Below are 20,753 nucleotides of genomic sequence, written 5' to 3'. Positions count from 1 at the left end.
CGATGAAAACATTAGAATATGTATGTGTGTGTCCAAATATCAAAATAGGACTATAAACCATAAGACTATCCATGAGAATTTTTCAAAGTTAAAACTCTAGTTATTCTAAGAAAAAAAATATAAAAATAATATTTAAATTGATTCTAACCTCAAACTTTAATTACATGCCTTTTATGTAGAGTAATTGAGACATTAATGATATTAAGTAGTGATTTAATATTAATTCAAAAGTAAAATATAACAATAAAAGATCAATTTTCATGATGTTTATTTCATAATTCTTCCTAAGAGTTAGAAATAAATAAATAATGGTAAAACATTACAAATATTTAACAACATTTAATTGGATATAATGGGTAGAATAGAAAAACAAAAGATAAATTTCATCTAAGAAATTTATTAATTATCATTATAATAATATAATAATGTTAAATTTGTCCATCAAAATTTAATATAAAATTAATATTGTAAACACTTAAATATTAATTGAATTCTAATTCTAAATAATTTAATAAATTCAACCTTTTTATTTATAAATTCTATCATTTTTATCCTTAAACTTCCTAACCAAAGCTTTTAGCTTTTAAAATAGAGGCATTCCATATCCATAAATTTGTAAAATTTAAAAAAAAAATTTGATAGAATTTAAAAATAAGAAGGGTTAAATTTATTGAACTATTTAGAATTAAGATCAAATTGATACAATATGTAAATATTGAAGACTAAATAGAACTACACTCATTCTATTTGACATTAATTAAAATAGGGTTTTTTATTATTTAAGTAGATGTAGTCTTATATTATTCAGTTTTTAACATTAGTAAATTTCTCTTCTCTTACTCATAATTTTTTTCCGAAAAGGTTTCCATATAAAAATATGTGTGTTTTATTTTTCCTTTTTCTTATTGTTGTCGTTTTATTACCATTATCGACGTCTATTATAACAATTATATCTATAAATTATTTAAAATATAAATTGAATGCTAAATTTTAAATAAGAAATAAAATTCAATCAAAACAAAAATAGAGTGACAAAATTCACTATTAATTTAAATTATAATGTAAATTTATTTTTAATAATTAAGTACAAACACTGAAGCATAATATAGTGATAAATTTACACTTTAATTCTATGTTTAAGCCATTGAAATATCATTTACATGCGATTCTAAATTTGAAATCGACACAATGCAATTGATCTTTTAAATATAAAAGTGGAATTCGATTTAGCAAAATTTTATTTGATATTATTTTAATTTCCCATAAGTATGAAAAATATTGTCTTCAGAATCGATTAGATTTATTAGATTATACTGATCTGAAATGAAGAGCTGAACGGATGAATTATTTTTAGCTATTTTTAAATTTTTTATTCAATAAAATAAAAAGAATATTAAATTAAAAATTACTAATCTAATTGATCCGACCAGAAGGAAAAAAGAAATCCAAACACCTGAACTGTGGCCCACGTATCAAAGTGAAAGCTCAGCAGATTTTATCACCCCACGTCCTCGACAAATTTAGCTGGCTAACAGGGAATTCTTACCGGTAATACAAGAAAAACCTATAGAAAAAAAGAGTGCCCAAGGCACACACTACAATCCTGTATTCCTCTCCGTCAAGTCTAAAAAAGTTGAAGCAGAGAAGGGTCCAATATTAAAATGGATTAAGTTGAAGAGTCAAATGAAAGGTAATGTGGGTGTCCACAAACCGTAATCCAGAAGGCATGGAAATGGAAAATTGCTACTCTAACTAAGTTTTCACATCACAACTTTGAAAGCAAACCCAACTCACCTATAAATTCTAACATTGCACCATTCATACAACAAACAACCTTTCTATTCTCAATTTCCCCATCTCTCTCGTCTCTGGGTCTCGTAAGTGGGTGAATAGTGTTGTAATTAGTGCCAATGGCTCGGATTGGGACCTCTGCAGCTCACATTGTGTTGGCAATATTTGCTGTGGCCATGTTTGTTGTGTCCGGGACCATGGCACAGGATATTGCTCCTTCTCCTGCAATGGCTACCGGAGCAGGCTCTGCTTTGCCGGTTTCCGCTGTCTTCTTATGCTCTTCCATGTTGGTCTCTTTAATTGCTCTCTTGGTGCATTGAATTCAAAGCTTTTCAAGACTATATGACATTGGCTACCCTTAATTTCATTCTCACTGGTGATGAGGGGAGTAGCCTCTAATCTTCTTCGAGATAATATTTGGGTGTTATCAATTTTCAATTTCTCTATTCCTAAAGTTTTAGATACTTTGCTTTGCTTTTTGTAATAATAATATTTTTTTTGGGTGGCTGAATAAGTTGGTTGAGATTAAAGGTGGTAATATTGTTACGCCATTGTTTAAGTTTTTTTTAAAAAAAGTAATATTAGAATTACAAGCTATATATACATTTGAATAAATTATAATTAGAATTAAATAATATAAAACACAATTAAATTAATAATGGGAATATATGGAACTAATATAGCTGTGGAGACAGCATATATAAGGTGGGATTTGAGCAAAAATAAATTTAGAGATAATTCACATACGATTTAAATAGGATAAGAATTGGTCACTTCAAGGGATCTCTCTCATTTCTTGGGAGTATCTCTCGTCTCTCTCTCTCTGTGGAGAGGTTCTTTCTCATTTTTATTGGAGAATTGGTTTTGAGTAAAAAATGTGGTTTAGAGTTTTTTTTTCTTTTGGATTTCTCGATTTGTTTAAGTTTTTAAGTCTTTTATAATAATAAAAGAATCTGGTCTTTTGGTTTTGAGTCATAGGGCACCCTGTAGGTGTCGATTGAGTCTTGATTGAGTTATTGTTGTTGTTGTTTTAGGGCTTGCTTTGGCGTTTCTTCTTTTGTATGATTTGATTGTGGGGATTTCCATTAACATGGGATAAAATAGTGTCACTCTTTAATCTGATTGATTTCTTTGTATTGAACTGGGGGTTTATTATGATGGAAAAAGAGAGGGGCTTTGGTGATCTTGAGATACAGTTGGAATCAGCTAAAGGGGATCTGAATAAGGCTACTAGATTTACACTGGTTGGGAAAATTCATGTGAATAAAACCCTTAATAGGAAAGGGTTAAAGGGGTTTTGTAGAGTATCTGGTCAAAGGCAAAACTAGAAGAGGTGCACGAGCTTGGAAGTAATATTTATACTCTTTCATTTGTTAATCTTAAGGTGATGGAGGCGATTTTGGAGAATGGCCCATGGATGGTGATGGGTTTTTGCTTGAACTTGAATAGGTGGGTAGTGGATCGAATGCTCCAAAAGCTAGACTTTACTAAGGTGAGTATCTAGATCCAAATATCTAATTTACCCTTATAAATAATGACAATTAGGAATGTTGAATTGATAGGTAGTAGTTTAGGTAAGTTGATGAAGGTGGATGATAAAGTTTGGGAAAGGGGATAGAGTAGAAGTTATCTGAGGGTTAGAATTGAGATTGATTTGAAAAAACCTTTAGTCCCAAGATTTTGGGTAACAAAAGAAGGTAAGGACAAGGTGTGGTTCGGGATAAAATATGATAAGATTGTGGATTTTTGTTTTGGATGTGGTAGGGTAGGTCACTTAGTAAGAACATGTAGATTTGAGAAGGTGGGGTGGGGTGGGGTGGGGTGATGAAGGTTAGGTTAGGAGGTATGGTGGATGGATGAAATCTGTAAGGGGTAGAGATAATATTGTGCTTGGGATAAAGGAGGGGAAGAATGTGGGGTTGGGTAAGAATTGTGGATAATGAAAGGGGAATAGGAGAGAAGGGTCTGAGCGAAATGTGCAAAGGGTGGGATACTGGAAGGAAAGGGTGAGAGTGAGGGAGAAAGGGAGATGGGTTCACGATGGGTAGGTTTGGAAGAATTGTGGAGGATATAGGTGGGAGTGGGGAAAATAAGAAGGGGGAGGGCAAAAAGTGTGTGAAAGAAATGATAATAGATGTTAGAGTTGAGGGAATTAATAGGGAAGATAATTCTTTGCATAAGGGAAAGAAGGGTTGAGTGGGGAGGAGATTGAGGGTGTTGAATCTTATTTGTGTCTTGAAGAAAGGTTATTTGGTAAGATGGTTGGAAAAGATGGGGGAAAGGTAGTAAGAGCTAGATGGAGTCCTTATTTTGTTGAGCTTTCTTCTGATAAAGATGAGAAATGTGAGAAGGAAAGTGTGGAAATAAGTGTCCATAGGGATAAATAAATTGTTGTTGCTAAAGAGATTTTGGTTGAAAGGGTACAATGTATGTCTTTAATAGAAGCATAAAGGATAAAAATCAGGAAAATAATTGGGGAAGAAAGAAACATAAAATTGAGTGTTGGTTAATAAGGAAAAGTGGGAATAAGGGAGTGAAGGAGAATTCTATTAGTAGAAAGGAATATAGTGGTACTAGGGGGCTGCAGAGAAGAGGGAGGGTGAAGAAGTATAAAAAGATTGGAATGCGTAAAAGGAAAATAGGGGGTAAGGGAAATACTAAGGTGGATTTTTTTGGAGTATTAGTTGAGGTCCCTATTCAAAGGTGGGTTGATGCTAAAGGCTACGATGGTTGTCCTACAACAGCCACCTAAGGGCCATGAGATTTTTATCTTGGAATTCTCAAGGAGTGAGTCTTCCTTAACAATTCAAACTTTGAAAGAGCTTTGAAGGAGTTATGACCTCATGTGTATCTTCTTGATGTAAACAAAAAATAGTAAAGATAAGTTAGAGGGTTTTAGAAGGAAGTGCAGGATGAAGGGGGTTGTTTATGTGGATTCGAAAAGTTTAAGTGGGGGTTTGACAGTATGGTGGCAAGAGGAGTTAAAAGTAGTTGTACTGGATAAAAATAAGAGTTTAATTGATACTAATATGGAGGATAATGATAGTGGGCATTAGGTTAGGGTTCTTGGGGTTTATGGACCTATTGATTTTGAAGAAAGAAATGTGGCTTGGGAAAGCATTAAAAAGAAGGCTTGATTTATTAAAAGGCCTTGGCTATGTGTTGGAGATTTCAATGTTATCTTGTATCATTATGAGAAAGAATGTGGTAAGCTTAAGGATGAAAGGAAAATTCAATGTTTTAGGATTATGATAGAGGAGACTGAGCTTATTGATTTGCATTTTAAGAGGCTAAAATTTACTTTGGATGATTATTATAAGACAGTATAAGAAAGAAAGCCTAAAAGAAAAGAATCAGTATTATGTTGCCTTGCATATTTCTAGGTATCTTATAACACCCCTAACCCGTATCTGCTGCCAGAACAGGGTTTCAGAGCATTACTACCATTTACAGATCACTTAAAAAAATTTAAATACTTACCGATTCAATGCATCATATAAATAAATATATTACCATTCAATCAACAGTTTGGCACTTGTATAAACATCAAACAGCAACATTGTTAGTATACTTGCACATATCTCATATAAATTCAACATTGATATATCTGTTTTCTCGACATATCGCACTTGAGTTTAATAATAGTCTCAACTTACATAATTTTCTTGTATCAGCATATCAAAGATAATCATATATGTACATGTCATGAAACATATCATGCTCTTACCGTTTCTTCATAAGCATATATCATTCATTTCATTATATCAATATTTCATGCTCCATCATTTCCATATATTTTATGTATATTTATTCTGGTAATAGCTTATATCTTAACATAAATTATATTCCATGTACTTATACTTATTTCGTTTATCTATCTTCATAATTATTTCATACAACTATTTTGTACATATATTTCCATATGACCAGTTCTTGTAAACATTTCACACAACCATTTCATATAATCATTCGTCATCTGATACATATTACCTGAATATCAATTGTTCAACAGATGTCATAGCGTCTCCCATCCACGGCCTTATTTATCTTTGACATGATGTCATAGTGTCTTTCAACTATGGTCTTACTCATTTTCTGTCATGTTGCCATGGTATCTTTCAACCATGGTCTTGTTCATTTCATATCACGTTGCCATGGCATCTTTCAACCATGGTCTTACACATTTCATATCAGAAAGCACACTCCCGCGAACCTCATCCTTACAGTGGGATTACCAATCCAAGCTAAATCCCCTGTAATATAAACTCATAGAGTATTGTCGGGATTACCAGTCCAGGCTAAATCCCCTGCAACGACAATTACTCTAATGAGCTTGGATCTGAATTACCAGTCCAGGCTAAATTCAGACCCTAATTCAGATTACCCATTCGGGCTAAATCCATTTTACACATATTCTTCGAGAGGGCTATATCAAGATAGGATCACCCGTCCGGGCTAGATCCTTTTTACCGTCAATTCCTTTTCAGAGATCTATCGAATTTTTCTTTCATTCAACCGGGATTTCTTCCCATTTTATCAAATATATCAATGTTTCATTAATTTTCATACAATGAACATTCAAATCATATTCACATCAATAACATACAATCTCAAGCATTTAAGAATATAATTCAAGTTACACAAACTTACCTCATTGCTTGTTTGTGTTTATAATTTCATTAATCCGATATCTTTTCTTTTCCACGATCAAGTCTCATATTTGAGTCGTCCGGATCTTTATAAATAAATTTGATCATCATTTTCATTCATTTCATATTCTAATGCATTTAATTAATGCTCTAGGCAAAATTACCATTTTGCCCCTAAACTTTTAATTAATGACGATTTCATCTTTAAGGTTAGGAAAATAAAATTCTTACAATTTAATCCTTATTTCTAGCTATTATTGTCATATATATTGATAACAGTCCATGAATTCTATAAAATATCAGAATTTTCCATAATTTCAACACTTTTCAATTTAATCTCTAAAACATGTTTTCCCCTGATCTTGAACTAAATTAATAAATTTATTTAAATTTTGTAATTTAAATAATAAAATAATTCATTTCATGTAATTTGGTCATTTTTGAAATTTTTACAAAATTGCCCATAAAGTTTTACTTTTATTCAATTTAGTCCCTGAGCCTAAAATATACAAATTAGCCATGCTAGATGAATATTCATACATATTTTTTCCTCCTTCTCCTCTCCATTCCACATCCTTAATGTAGATAACACACTTGTAAGTAACATTATCCATAATTTTTATTATTTACTTTTATGAATATTCAAGCTGTCTATCTGCATCATAGTCACTAAATTATTTATATCTGGAGCTATAGAACTCCAAATTAAGATCCACTAATTTTACCTGAAACTAGACTCATATATATTCTTACCATAAAATTTTCATAATTTTTGGTTTAGCCAATAAGTACAGTTTATTCTTTAAATTCACCCCTATTCTGCTGTCTGACAGTTCCGACCCTTCTTCATTAAAAATTAATTATCTCACAGTACAGAACTCAGATAATATTACTGTTGATTTCTCCTGAAAATAGACTCATTAGGGATTCTAAACATATAAATTTAAGCCTCTAATTATTTTTATCCAATTTTTTGGTGATTTTCCAAAGTCAGAATAGGGGAACCCGAATTCATTCTGACATTGTCTTACAAAATTCATTATATCTCATAATTTACAATTCAATTGCTTACACCGTTTCTTTTATAAGAAACTAGACTCAATAGTATTTAATTCCATATTTTATTCATCCTCTAATTCAATTTATAAAATTTTTTATGATTTTTTAAACTTAAACTACTGTTGCTGTCCAAAATAGTCTTAGTGCAAAATGTTGATTTTCTACTTTTAATTTCAATTTAATCCTAACTAAATTCACTTACTTTTCTATCTTAATTCATACTTTATTTCTACTCAATTTTTAACCAAACCTAGACATAATTATCTATTTTTCATCATAAAACCATAATTTCGAAATTTTTTCAATTCAGTCCTTAAAGCATAAAACTTATGAATCACTTTACAATTCAATCCTTATTTCATTTCTAACTTGAATTTCTATCAATTTAGCCATTAATTCATCTTTTTGTTAAACTTAATCAACACATAAAAATTCATTAACTTCCTAACTTTTGATATAATTCATGTAGTACTCTTCTCTAGAGTTCCATAAACATCAAAATTGCAAGAAAATGGATCAAATTGACTTACCTAGTACAGCTTAAGGCTTCAAAAACCCCAATTTTCCTTTTATTTTTCTTTCCTTCCTTTCTTTCCCCTGTTTCGTCTCATTTTCTGTTTCTTTTTCTTCTGTTTTACTTTATATATATATATATATAATATATATAATAACAATAATAATAATGACTTTATTAAATATCTACTTAATATCAAATATTTATTTTACACTTGGGCACACATATATTATTACATTTGTATTTCATCCTCACCATACACTTGTCATTTTACATTTATTTATCATATAAATATATTATAATATAATTATTTATTTAATAAATATCTTTCACTAAATAATAAATATCCATTTAATATCAAATACATATATTACAAATGTATTTATTTTTTTTATTAATACATTTGTACCAAATCATTACCATACACTTGTCTTTATTTAATCTATTCATCATATAATATCAATTTAATAATAATAAATACATTAATTATTTACTTAAATAATAAGTAAATACATACATGTATTACAAATGTATGTATAATACTTATTACACATGTATTTTATTTTTTCCATACACTTGGCACTCCTTTGGCTTATTTATTTATTTAGTCCTTTCAATTTCTTTATCTTATAATTAAACTTTCACACTTCATTCAATTTAATCCTTTTATCTAATTATCCTTTATTTAAGCTAATTTGCTTCATTAAACTTTAATTAATCACTCTCTTAACTTCGTAAATATTTTTAATAAATATTTAGAAATCTATTTTTCAGAAACGGAGACCCGAAAATGTACTTTTTCGATAACTGTAAAATTTTTCAGGGTATTAAATATCTGTTTTGCAATTGAAATGGTGAGTCAATATCAAGTGAATCTTGGATTTGGAAATTATTAAGCGATAAAACATATACTTGAGTATTTATGGAGAAAATATTTACGGAGAACAAGAGATTATGTACTAGTATATTCTAGTCGGAACCTAACACTCCTTGGATATATTGACTTAGACTTCTAGACTTGTAAGTATCTGAAAAAATCAACATTAAGTTGTATATTTATTCTAAGTAGTAGGGCTATAGTTTGAAAGAGTGCCAAGTAGTCTTGTACTACTAACTCCGCCATGGAGGTTGAAAATGTGGTTGCTTCTGAAGCAACCAAAGAAGCTACTTGTCTTGAGAAGTTCTTAATTGGTCTCAAAGTAATTCCTGCTGTGGAAAAATAACTATGACAATTTATTTGCGATAACAGTGCGACTATATCTAATACTAGGGAGACCATGCATCATAAAAAGGAAAAATCATATTGATCATAGATATCATATCATAAGTGAGATAGTAGTTGATGGAATAGTAGGTGTAGTCAAAATCACATATGAGGATAACATTGCAGATCCATTTACTAAGACCCCGATGTTTAAGAGTTTTGAGAAACATGTTAAGGGTATAGGAATTCAAAATATGACTTATTTACTTTACTAGAGAAAGTGGGAGGTTGTTAGGATTGTGCACTTTTTGCAATGATTTTGTCATAGTCTACTTGCATTGTTTCTAACTAATTGAACAAATAAATATTTCTACATGATTATTTAACATTCTTTGTATGATTGTCCTGAATTGTTTTTGCATGTAAAGCAGAATGTATAAGAAAATATTAGCTAATTGGTTACCTAGGTTTTACCTAATATTAAGTTGCATTACATAGTCGGATTGTAATATGAAGGAAAACTTATATTAGTATGTAATCTAAATTGTCCATATATCATGGGATCATATTAAGGAAAATGACTCATGTCAAGGATATTATGTTGTCTATAAATACAATTAGAGACATAGTTTATCTTGACTATCAGGGCAGGATTGACTTCAAAAATTAATACAGACATAGATGTGGCTGTTTAGACTAACAATTCATTGGATAAGACCCTAGTTGAATTAGTCATAGCTTCATTTATGGCTTAATTTACTTGTGATGTTTATAGTGTGACATATGTAATGGCCCAAATTTGAGGTTATCGGAACAGTGGTTTCAGAACCACAAATCCGATGAGAAAAATTTTATTTTTCTTATATTTTTATGGTCTACAATTTCACAAAATGATTTTTTGAAAATTTCGTTCGAAAATTTCGACGTTTGGGCACTCAATTTAGTCAAAAGGACTAAATTGTAAAAAGTGCAAAAGTTGAGTTCTACATGTTAGAGGTGTCCAATTGTTATGAAACTTTAAATTGGAGGTCCTTATATGGTAATTATACCATTAGTAACTTGGTAGACAAAAATGGACATGAGATAAGTGAAATAGAAAATTTTTAAGTTAGAGGCAATTTGGTAATCTAGTAATTAAAATGAATTAAAAGGGAAAAAGATGGCAAAAATCATCATCTTCTTCATATGAACGAAATCAGCAAGGGGGAAGCCATAGTTAGGGTTTTCAAGCTTCCAAGCTCCATAGTAAGTGATCCCAAGCCCCGTTTTTAATGTTCTTTACGTTTTTGAGATCCCGGTAGCTTAATTTAGCTTATTCTAGCAATAATTTAACCTAGGGTTTATATTTGGAAAAATACCCATAGGTGAAAAGTGTTTATTTTGATGTTTTATGATATAATATGAAGCTAGAAATTATGTTAAACAACTTTTGCTAAGCGATTTTAAGTGAAAACTAGTAAAACGACATAATCGGTAAAAATACCTAATGTTCATAAGTACATGTCAGAGTGGGAATTTGATGTTGCCATAGAAGGGAAAAATGTTCAGAATGTTATAAAACATAAGAATAAGAGATGAAGTTTAATTTCCGAGCCTTGGGGCAAAAATGTAATTATGTAAAAGTTTAGGGGCAAAATTGTAATTTTGAAAAAGTTAGAGTCGAGGGCTGTTTTAATGAATGTGATTATTAAATAAGTTAAATTTACTATTTTAGATCAAGAAGTACGAAACTCGAGGTTAGACAAAGGGAAGAATAAAGTTGAAGACTAAGTTGGTGAATTTGGCTATAATTGGTACCGAGGTAAGTTTACGGTAAATAAATGCAATATTTCAATATTTATTATTAATGCTGTTAATTTCCAGCAATTATGAATTTATTTTATGAATTTATTTGATGATGATCCAAGCATGAAATGATAGAAAATTAAAATTTAAAAGTCCCGTTGATACATAAGGATGGTACTGGATACGAATGTCATGACATTTGGGTAAAGAGATCCCATGTAAGACCATGTCTGGGACATGGCATTGGCATCCTTAAGATCATGAGAGGTCCCCTGTAAGACCATGTCTGGGACATGGCATGGGCACCGAGACGAGAGGTCCCATGTAAGACCATGTCTGGGACATGGCGTTGGCACCGAGATGAGAGGTCCCCTATAAGACCATGTCTGGGACATGGCATGGGCACCATCACGAGAACATCCCATGTAAGACCATGTCTGGGACATGGCGTTGGCACCGAGATGAGAGGTCCCCTATAAGACCATGTCTGGGACATGGCATGGGCACCATCACGAGAACATCCCATGTAAGACCATGTCTGGGACATGGCTTTGGCATGTTATTATCAGAAGAGACCCGAGTATCCTTATTATTCCAATGTAGCTCAACGGGCTTGTAAACGAATCATGTTCATGAAAGTTCAGTTTAAAGCATAAATGGCAAGCTCAGGTAAGTTGTAAGACTTAAGAACTTATTATACTATCAATTGATGTTCAACGATGCAGCAAGGATTGAGTAAGTTATGCACACAAGTATTCTAAGTAAACAAGTAAGAGAACTAGTATGAGATTAACTAAAGAGTAAACTAGAGATATAGACATTGAGTTTAATTATTTAAGTTAAATATTGTTATTTATTTGCTAGTAAACTTACTAAGCTTTATGCTTACTTCTTTTATTTCTCTTTCTCTTATAGTATTGCAAAGCTACTTCAAGGATCCTAAAGAAGTCGGAGATCGTCCACACTATCAACTACAACTGCTCGGTATTTTATATCGAAACACGTTTGAGTTATGGCATGTATAGGGATTTAGTTATTTTGTATGTTTGTAATGATGATTTTGCTAATGAGTGATGTGTAAGTATTTGATGATGTATGGTTATTAAAATGATTAAGGATGAAGGTGTTTGTTGTTATGAAAGTTTAGGTGATAAATTATGCATGGAAATCATGAAAGGATAAAATTTTGCAAAGAAACAGAATTCAGGCAGCACAGTGACGTGAATTTGAAAAATCACCCAAGATAGTATAAAATGAATTAGAGGGTGAATGATATATGGAATTAAAGCTTGTTGAGTCTATTTTCATTGAAAAATAACGGTGTAGAAAAAGGAAATTTATATTTTAAGATATGTGAATTTTAGTAAGATAGGGTCAGAACTGTTTTGGAGTCCCCTGTTCTGAGTTTAGAAAATAATTGAAAATTGTATAAAAATGGTTATGAGTTGAAATTTACATGCTTAGATTCATTAATGAGTCTATTTTCTGTAGAAATAAGTAAGAATTTCATATGAAAATCCTACAGTGAGAAAACTTATTTTTAGTGACTAGAGGTCAGGGCAGTCAGGTGGTGAAATAGGGGAGACTTTAACTAATAAACTGTACTAATTTGCTGAACCAAAAATTCTAAAAACTTTATGGTGAGTAGATATATGAGTCTAGTTTCAGGGAAAATTTACGGAATTAAATTTCGAGTTCTGTAGCTCAAGTTATAATTAATTTAGTAACTGCTGCGCGATTGGACAGATTTGCTGCGAATAATGAAATAAATTTCAAACCTAGTTTTTATGCTCCGAATTGGTAAGATAAGCTAAGTAATGCCTCGTGCTCGACTCCGGAAACGGTCTCGGGTAAGGGGTGTTACATTTTATTGGTATCAGAGCAGGTTTAGTCGGTTCTCGGAAATACTCAGTAAGAATAAGAGTCTACCTATACATGCCATACTTATATATTTTGATAGTGTGACGACTCCTGACGATTTTAAAATGTTTTCTTTTATAGTTATGGATCCTGAACGAGCTAGTACAGATGAAGTAGAGAGTAATGCGCCTATTCCTGCAGAAGGGACGGTGCCATCAGATGTTAATGTTAGTGAAAGACCTGCATCAGATAGACAGGGAGGAGGAGCTAGAGAAGCCTTCTTCCAAGCCATGACTGATTGGTTTGCCGAGTTCGTTCGTACGAATCCGACTGTAAGACCTCCACCCCCTCAAGATTCACAGGTTCCCCATGTAGCTTCCCTAGCTGCAGGTATATTTATCAGGGAGAGACCACCTGTTGATAAGATTAGGAAGCAAGGGGCTGAAGAATTTCGGGCTACCAAAGATGACGATGCAGAAAAAGCAGAATTCTGGCTTGAGAATACCATCAGGGTTTTGAAGAATTATCTTGTACACCGGAAGAATGTATGAAGTGTGTGGTCTCACTTCTCAGAGATTCCGCTTATCATTGGTGGAAGACTCTCGTGTCTATCGTACCGAGTGAGAAGGTTACTTGGGATTTCTTTCAGGAGGAGTTTCAAAAGAAGTACATCAGCCAGAGATTTACAGAGCAGAAAAGGAAGGAGTTTCTTGAGCTAAAACAAGGTAAGATGTCCGTGACTGAATATGAACGCGAATTTGTCAGACTTAGTAAGTATGCTCGGGAATTTGTATCCACCGAAGCCAACATGTGCAAGAGATTTGAAGATGGGCTTAATGATGACATCCGACTATCAGTGGGTGTATTGGAAATCAGAGAGTTTGTTGTTCTGGTAGAAAGAGCTTGTAAAGTAGAAGACTTGTTAAAAGAAAAAGAGAAAGCAAAGCTGAAGCTGGAGCGCAGGATACAAAGAAGAGGCAAATGAGTAAATCATTTCAGTCTACATCTAAGAGGCCTAGGGAGCTCTCTAGCGGATCACATTTTCCACATATATATTCTGGCCGAAGCAGAAGTAGAAGATTCGAGGGTTTTAGAGCTCAAACCACTACAGTTGCAAGTACTGGCAGTACTCGACCTCCTAGACCGGAATGTCCTCAATGTGGGAGACGCCACCCCAGAGAGTGTAGAGCAGGTGAAAATGTTTGTTTCAGATGTGGAGCATCCGATCACTTTATTCGGGATTGTCCTGAAACAACTAAAAGAGAAGAAATAACGAGTGCGAGATCAGGTAATGCTCCTACCAGAGGTAGACCGCAGAGAAACCCAGGAGTGGGGGCAAGTAATAGGGGTGCATTCAAAGATTCAGCGGTTAGATCAGATGTTAGAGCACCTGCAAGATCATATGCTACTCGAGCTCGTGAAGAGGCGTCCTCTCCTGATGTAATTGCGGGTACATTTTCTCTCTATGATACTACTGTTATTGCATTAATTGATCCTGGCTCTACACATTCATATATATGCACAAAATTAGCATTTGTTAAAAATTTGTCTGTTGAACCTACTGAATTTATGGTTAAAGTCTCGAACCCCCTGGGCCAGTTTGTGATAGTGGATAAAGTTTGTAAAAATTGTCCACTGATGGTAAAAGGTATTTGTTTCCCGGTTGACTTGATGTTATTGCCTTTTGATGAGTTTGATGTGATATTGGGCATGGATTGGTTAACTCAGCATGATGCAGTAGTAAACTGTAGACAAAAATATGTTGTGTTGAAATGCCAGAATGGAGAATTACTTTGGGTTAAATCTAATCAGACAGAGGGATTATCCGATATGATTTCAGTTATGACAGCTCAGAGGTGTGTTAGAAAAGGGTATGATGTTTATTTGGCGTATGTGTTGGATACTAAGGTATCTGAGTCAAAGATACAGGCAGTGCCAGTTGTATGTGAATTTTCTGATGTATTTCCAGAGGAGTTACCAGGGTTGCCACGAGAAAGAGAAGTGGAATTTTCTATAGATCTGATTCCGGGAACTGCCCCAATTTCCATAGCTCCTTATCGTATGGCTCCTACAGAATTAAAAGAGTTAAAGGCACAGTTACAGGAACTTGTTGACAGAGGTTTTGTTCGTCCGAGTCATTCACCTTGGGGTGCTCCAGTTCTGTTTGTGAAAAAGAAAGGCGGGTCTTTGAGATTGTGTATTGACTATCGGCAGCTTAATAAGGTAACTATAAAAAATAAGTACCCATTGCCTCGAATTGATGACTTATTTGATCAACTGAAAGGTGCCACAGTATTTTCAAAGATTGATCTCCGATCGGGTTATTATCAGTTACGGGTAAAAGAGCCAGATGTGCCAAAGACAGCTTTCAGAACCAGGTATGGGCATTATGAGTTTCTGGTTATGCCGTTTGGGTTGACTAATGCACCTGCAGTATTCATGGATTTGATGAACCGGATATTCAGACCGTATCTAGATAGGTTTGTAGTAGTTTTTATTAATGACATTTTAGTTTATTCTCGGGATGAAACTAAGCATGCAGAACATTTGAAAATAGTGTTGCAAATTCTGCGTGAAAAGAAACTTTATGCTAAATTCAGTAAATGTGAATTTTGGCTTCGAGAGGTAGGTTTTCTCGGACATATTGTATCCGCAGAAGGCATCAGGGTAGATCCGAGTAAAATTTCAGCTATTGTCAATTGGAGTCCACCGAAGAATGTATCTGAAGTTAGAAGTTTCTTGGGTTTAGCTGGTTATTATCGGAGATTTGTACAAGGGTTTTCTATGATAGCTTCTCCAATGACCCGTTTATTACAGAAAGATGTTAAATTTGAATGGACAGAAAAATGCCAGCAAAGTTTCAACCGATTGAAGGAGTTGTTAACGAAAGCACCTGTGTTGGTACAGCCTGAATCGGGTAAGGAATTTATTATTTATAGTGATGCATCATTAAATGGTTTGGGTTGTGTCTTGATGTAAGAAGATAAAGTAATAGCCTATGCTTCAAGACAACTTAAGCCACATGAAAGAAACTACCCGGTACATGATCTCGAGTTAGCTGCTATTGTATTTGCATTGAAAATATGGCGGCATTATTTGTATGGTGAAAAATGTCATATTTATACTGATCACAAAAGCTTGAAATATTTGATGACACAGAAAGATTTGAATTTGAGACAACGCAGGTGGCTTGAATTGATAAAGGATTATGATTTGGTTATTGATTACCATCCGGGTAAGGCTAACGTGGTAGCTGATGCTTTGAGCCGAAAATCTCTATTTGCTTTACGAGCTATGAATACCCGGTTGTCACTGTCTAATGATGGTTCAATCATAGCTGAATTGAGAGCTAAATCGACATTTCGTCAACAAATATGTGAAGCTCAGAGGAATGATGAGAAATTACAGGCTAAACGGGTGCATTGTGAGTCAGGTAATGATTCAGAATTTCAGATTGGAACTGATGGTTGTTTATTATTCAGAGGCAGAGTATGTGTACCGAAGAATTCAGAACTTGTACAGAAGATTTTACACGAAGCACACAGTGGTATTATGTCCGTACATCCGGGAGGTAATAAAATGTATAATGACTTGAAAAAGATGTATTGGTGGCCGGGTATGAAACGTGATATCTCTGAGTTTGTATCAAGATGTTTAGTATGTCAGCAGGTTAAGGCTGAACATCAGGTACCTTCGGGGTTGCTTCAGCCAATCACTATACCGGAATGGAAATGGGAAAGAATCACTATGGATTTTGTATCTGGGTTACCGTTATCTCCGAGGAAGAAAGATGCCATTTGGGTAATTGTCGACCGATTGACAAAGTCCGCGCACTTTATCCCAGTATGTATGGATTATTCTTTAGATAAATTGGCTGGATTGTATATATCTGAGATTGTTAGACTACATGGAGTGCCTGTCTCCATTATATCAGACAGAGATCCCCGATTTACGTCTCGTTTCTGGAACAAATTGCAAGAAGCTTTGGGTACTCAGTTGTATTTCAGTACTGCATTTCATCCTCAGACAGATGGCCAATCTGAGCGTGTAATTCAGGTATTGGAAGATATGCTCCGATGTTGTGCATTAGAGTTTCAAGGTAATTGGGAAAGGTATCTACCTTTGATTGAATTTGCTTATAATAACAGTTATCAGTCCAGTATTAAAATGGCTCCGTATGAAGCTTTGTATGGTAGAAAATGTAGAACACCATTATATTGGACAGAGCTCAGTGAAAAGAAGATACACGGGGTTGATTTGATTCGGGAAACAGAAGAAAAAGTAAGACTGATTCGGGATAGTTTAAAAGCAGCTTCTGATCGTCAAAAGTCATACGCCGATCTTAAACGAAGGGAGATTGAATTTCAGGTGGGTGATAAAGTATTCTTAAAAGTGTCTCCTTGGAAGAAAGTTCTCCGGTTCGGTCGAAAGGGTAAATTGAATCCAAGATTTATCGGACCATATGAGATTATAGAAAGAATTGGACCAGTTGCTTACCGATTGGCTTTACCACCGGAACTCGACAAAATTCATAATGTATTTCATGTATCTATGCTACGACGGTATCGATCAGATCCTTCACATGTTATTACTCCAACAGAAGTAGAAATTCAGCCGGATATGACTTATAATGAAGAACCGGTTAAAGTATTAGCACGAGAAACAAGGAGCTTAGAAACAAAAAGGTAAATCTGGTGAAAGTGCTATGGCAAAAGCACGGGATCGAGGAAGCAACATGGGAACCAGAAGAGACAATGAGGAAGCAATACCCGAATCTCTTTACTGGTAAGATTTTCGAGGACGAAAATCCTAAAAAGGGGGGGAGAGTTGTAATGGCCCAAATTTGAGGTTATCGGAATAGTGATTTAGGAACCACAAATCCGATGAGAAAATTTTATTTTTCTTATATTTTTATGGTCTACAATTTCACAAAATGATTTTTTGAAAATTTCGTTCGAAAATTTCGACGTTTGGGCACTCAATTTAGTCAAAAGGACTAAATTGTAAAAAGTGCAAAAGTTGAGTTCTACATGTTAGAGGTGTCCAATTGTTATGAAACTTTAAATTGGAGGTCCTTATAAGGTAATTATACCATTAGTAACTTGGTAGACAAAAATGGACATGAGATAAGTGAAATAGAAAATTTTTAAGTTAGGGGCAATTTGGTAATCTAGTAATTAAAATGAATTAAAAGGGAAAAAGATGGCAAAAATCATCATCTTCTTCATATGAACGAAATCAGCAAGGGGGGAAGCCATAGTTAGGGTTTTCAAGCTTCCAAGCTCCATAGTAAGTGATCCCAAGCCCCGTTTTTAATGTTCTTTACGTTTTTGAGATCCCGGTAGCTTAATTTAGCTTATTCTAGCAATAATTTAACCTAGGGTTTATATTTGGAAAAATACCCATAGGTGAAAAGTGTTTATTTTGATGTTTTATGATATAATATGAAGCTAGAAATTATGTTAAACAACTTTTGCTAAGCGATTTTAAGTGAAAACTAGTAAAACGACATAATCGGTAAAAATACCTAATGTTCATAAGTACATGTTAGAGTGGGAATTTGATGTTGCCATAGAAGGGAAAAATGTTCAGAATGTTATAAAACATAAGAATAAGAGATGAAGTTTAATTTCCGAGCCTTGGGGCAAAAATGTAATTATGTAAAAGTTTAGGGGCAAAATTGTAATTTTGAAAAAGTTAGAGTCGAGGGCTGTTTTAATGAATGTGATTATTAAATAAGTTAAATTTACTATTTTAGATCAAGAAGTACGAAACTCGAGGTTAGACAAAGGGAAGAATAAAGTTGAAGACTAAGTTGGTGAATTTGGCTATAATTGGTACCGAGGTAAGTTTACGGTAAATAAATGCAATATTTCAATATTTATTATTAATGCTGTTAATTTCCAGCAATTATGAATTTATTTTATGAATTTATTTGATGATGATCCAAGCATGAAATGATAGAAATTAAAATTTAAAAGTCCCGTTGATACATAAGGATGGTACTGGATACGAATGTCATGACATTTGGGTAAAGAGATCCCATGTAAGACCATGTCTGGGACATGGCATTGGCATCCTTAAGATCATGAGAGGTCCCCTGTAAGACCATGTCTGGGACATGGCATGGGCACCGAGACGAGAGGTCCCATGTAAGACCATGTCTGGGACATGGCGTTGGCACCGAGATGAGAGGTCCCCTATAAGACCATGTCTGGACATGGCATGGGCACCATCACGAGAACATCCCATGTAAGACCATGTCTGGGACATGGCGTTGGCACGAGATGAGAGGTCCCCTATAAGACCATGTCTGGGACATGGCATGGCACCATCACGAGAACATCCCATGTAAGACCATGTCTGGGACATGGCTTGGCATGTTATTATCAGAAGAGACCGAGTATCCTTATTATTCCAATGTAGCTCAACGGGCTTGTAAACGAATCATGTTCATGAAAGTTCAGTTTAAAGCATAAATGGCAAGCTCAGTAAGTTGTAAGACTTAAGAACTTATTATACTATCAATTGATGTTCAACGATGCAGCAAGGATTGAGTAAGTTATGCACACAAGTATTCTAAGTAAACAAGTAAGAGAACTAGTATGAGATTAACTAAAGAGTAAACTAGAGATATAGACATTGAGTTTAATTATTTAAGTTAAATATTGTTATTTATTTGCTAGTAAACTTACTAAGCTTTATGCTTACTTCTTTTATTTCTCTTTCTCTTATAGTATTGCAAAGCTACTTCAAGGATCCTAAAGAAGTCGGAGATCGTCCACACTATCAACTACAACTGCTCGGTATTTTATATCGAAACACGTTTGAGTTATGGCATGTATAGGGATTTAGTTATTTTGTATGTTTGTAATGATGATTTTGCTAATGAGTGATGTGTAAGTATTTGATGATGTATGGTTATTAAAATGATTAAGGATGAAGTGTTGTTGTTATGAAAGATTAGGTGATAAATTATGCATGGAAATCATGAAAGGATAAAATTTTGCAAAGAAACAGAATTCAGGCAGCACAGTGACGTGAATTTGAAAAATCACCCAAGATAGTATAAAATGAATTAGAGGGTGAATGATATATGAAATTAAAGCTTGTTGAGTCTATTTTCATGGAAAAATAACGGTGTAGAAAAAGGAAATTTATATTTTAAGATATGTGAATTTTAGTAAGATAGGGTCAGAACTGTTTTTGGAGTCCCCTGTTCTGAGTTTAGAAAATAATTGAAAATTGTACAAAAATGGTTATGAGTTGAAATTTACATGCTTAGATTCATTAATGAGTCTATTTTCTGTAGAAACAAGTAAGAATTTCATATGAAAATCCTACAGTGAGAAAACTTATTTTTAGTGACTAGAGGTCAGGGCAGTCAGGTGGTGAAACAGGGGAGACTTTAACTAATAAACTGTACTAATTTGCTGAACCAAAAATTCTAAAAACTTTATGGTGAGTAGATATATGAGTCTAGTTTCAGGGAAAATTTATGGAATTAAATTTCGAGTTCTGCAGCTCAAGTTATAATTAATTTAGTAACTGCTGCGCGATTGGACAGATTTGCTGCGAATAATGAAATAAATTTTCAAACCTAGTTTTATGCTCCGAATTGTAAGATAAGCTAAGTAATGCCTCGTGCTCGACTCCGGAAACGGTCTCGGGTAAGGGTGTTACATTTTATTGGTATCAGAGCAGGTTTAGTCGGTTCTCGGAAATACTCAGTAAGAATAAGAGTCTACCTATACATGCCATACTTATATATTTTGATAGTGTGACGACTCCTGACGATTTTAAAATGTTTCTTTTATAGTTATGGATCTGACGACTAGTACAGATGAAGTAGAGTATGCTATTCGACTGCATCAGTTATTGGACCTGATCA

General features: G+C 33.6%; 1 pseudogene; it reads left to right on the top strand.

The window, feature by feature from the left end:
• The first annotated feature begins 1,910 nt into the window (after positions 1–1,910).
• LOC121206035 (uncharacterized) overlaps positions 1,911–20,753 on the top strand; it is a 26,894-nt pseudogene continuing 8,051 nt past the window's right edge.

The sequence above is a fragment of the Gossypium hirsutum genome, chromosome A09 (assembly GCF_007990345.1).
Source record: "Gossypium hirsutum isolate 1008001.06 chromosome A09, Gossypium_hirsutum_v2.1, whole genome shotgun sequence".
NCBI classification, from domain to species: domain Eukaryota; kingdom Viridiplantae; phylum Streptophyta; class Magnoliopsida; order Malvales; family Malvaceae; genus Gossypium; species Gossypium hirsutum.
The sequence above is the reverse complement of the archived record's forward strand: the minus strand, read 5'-3'. Positions and strand labels throughout refer to the sequence as shown.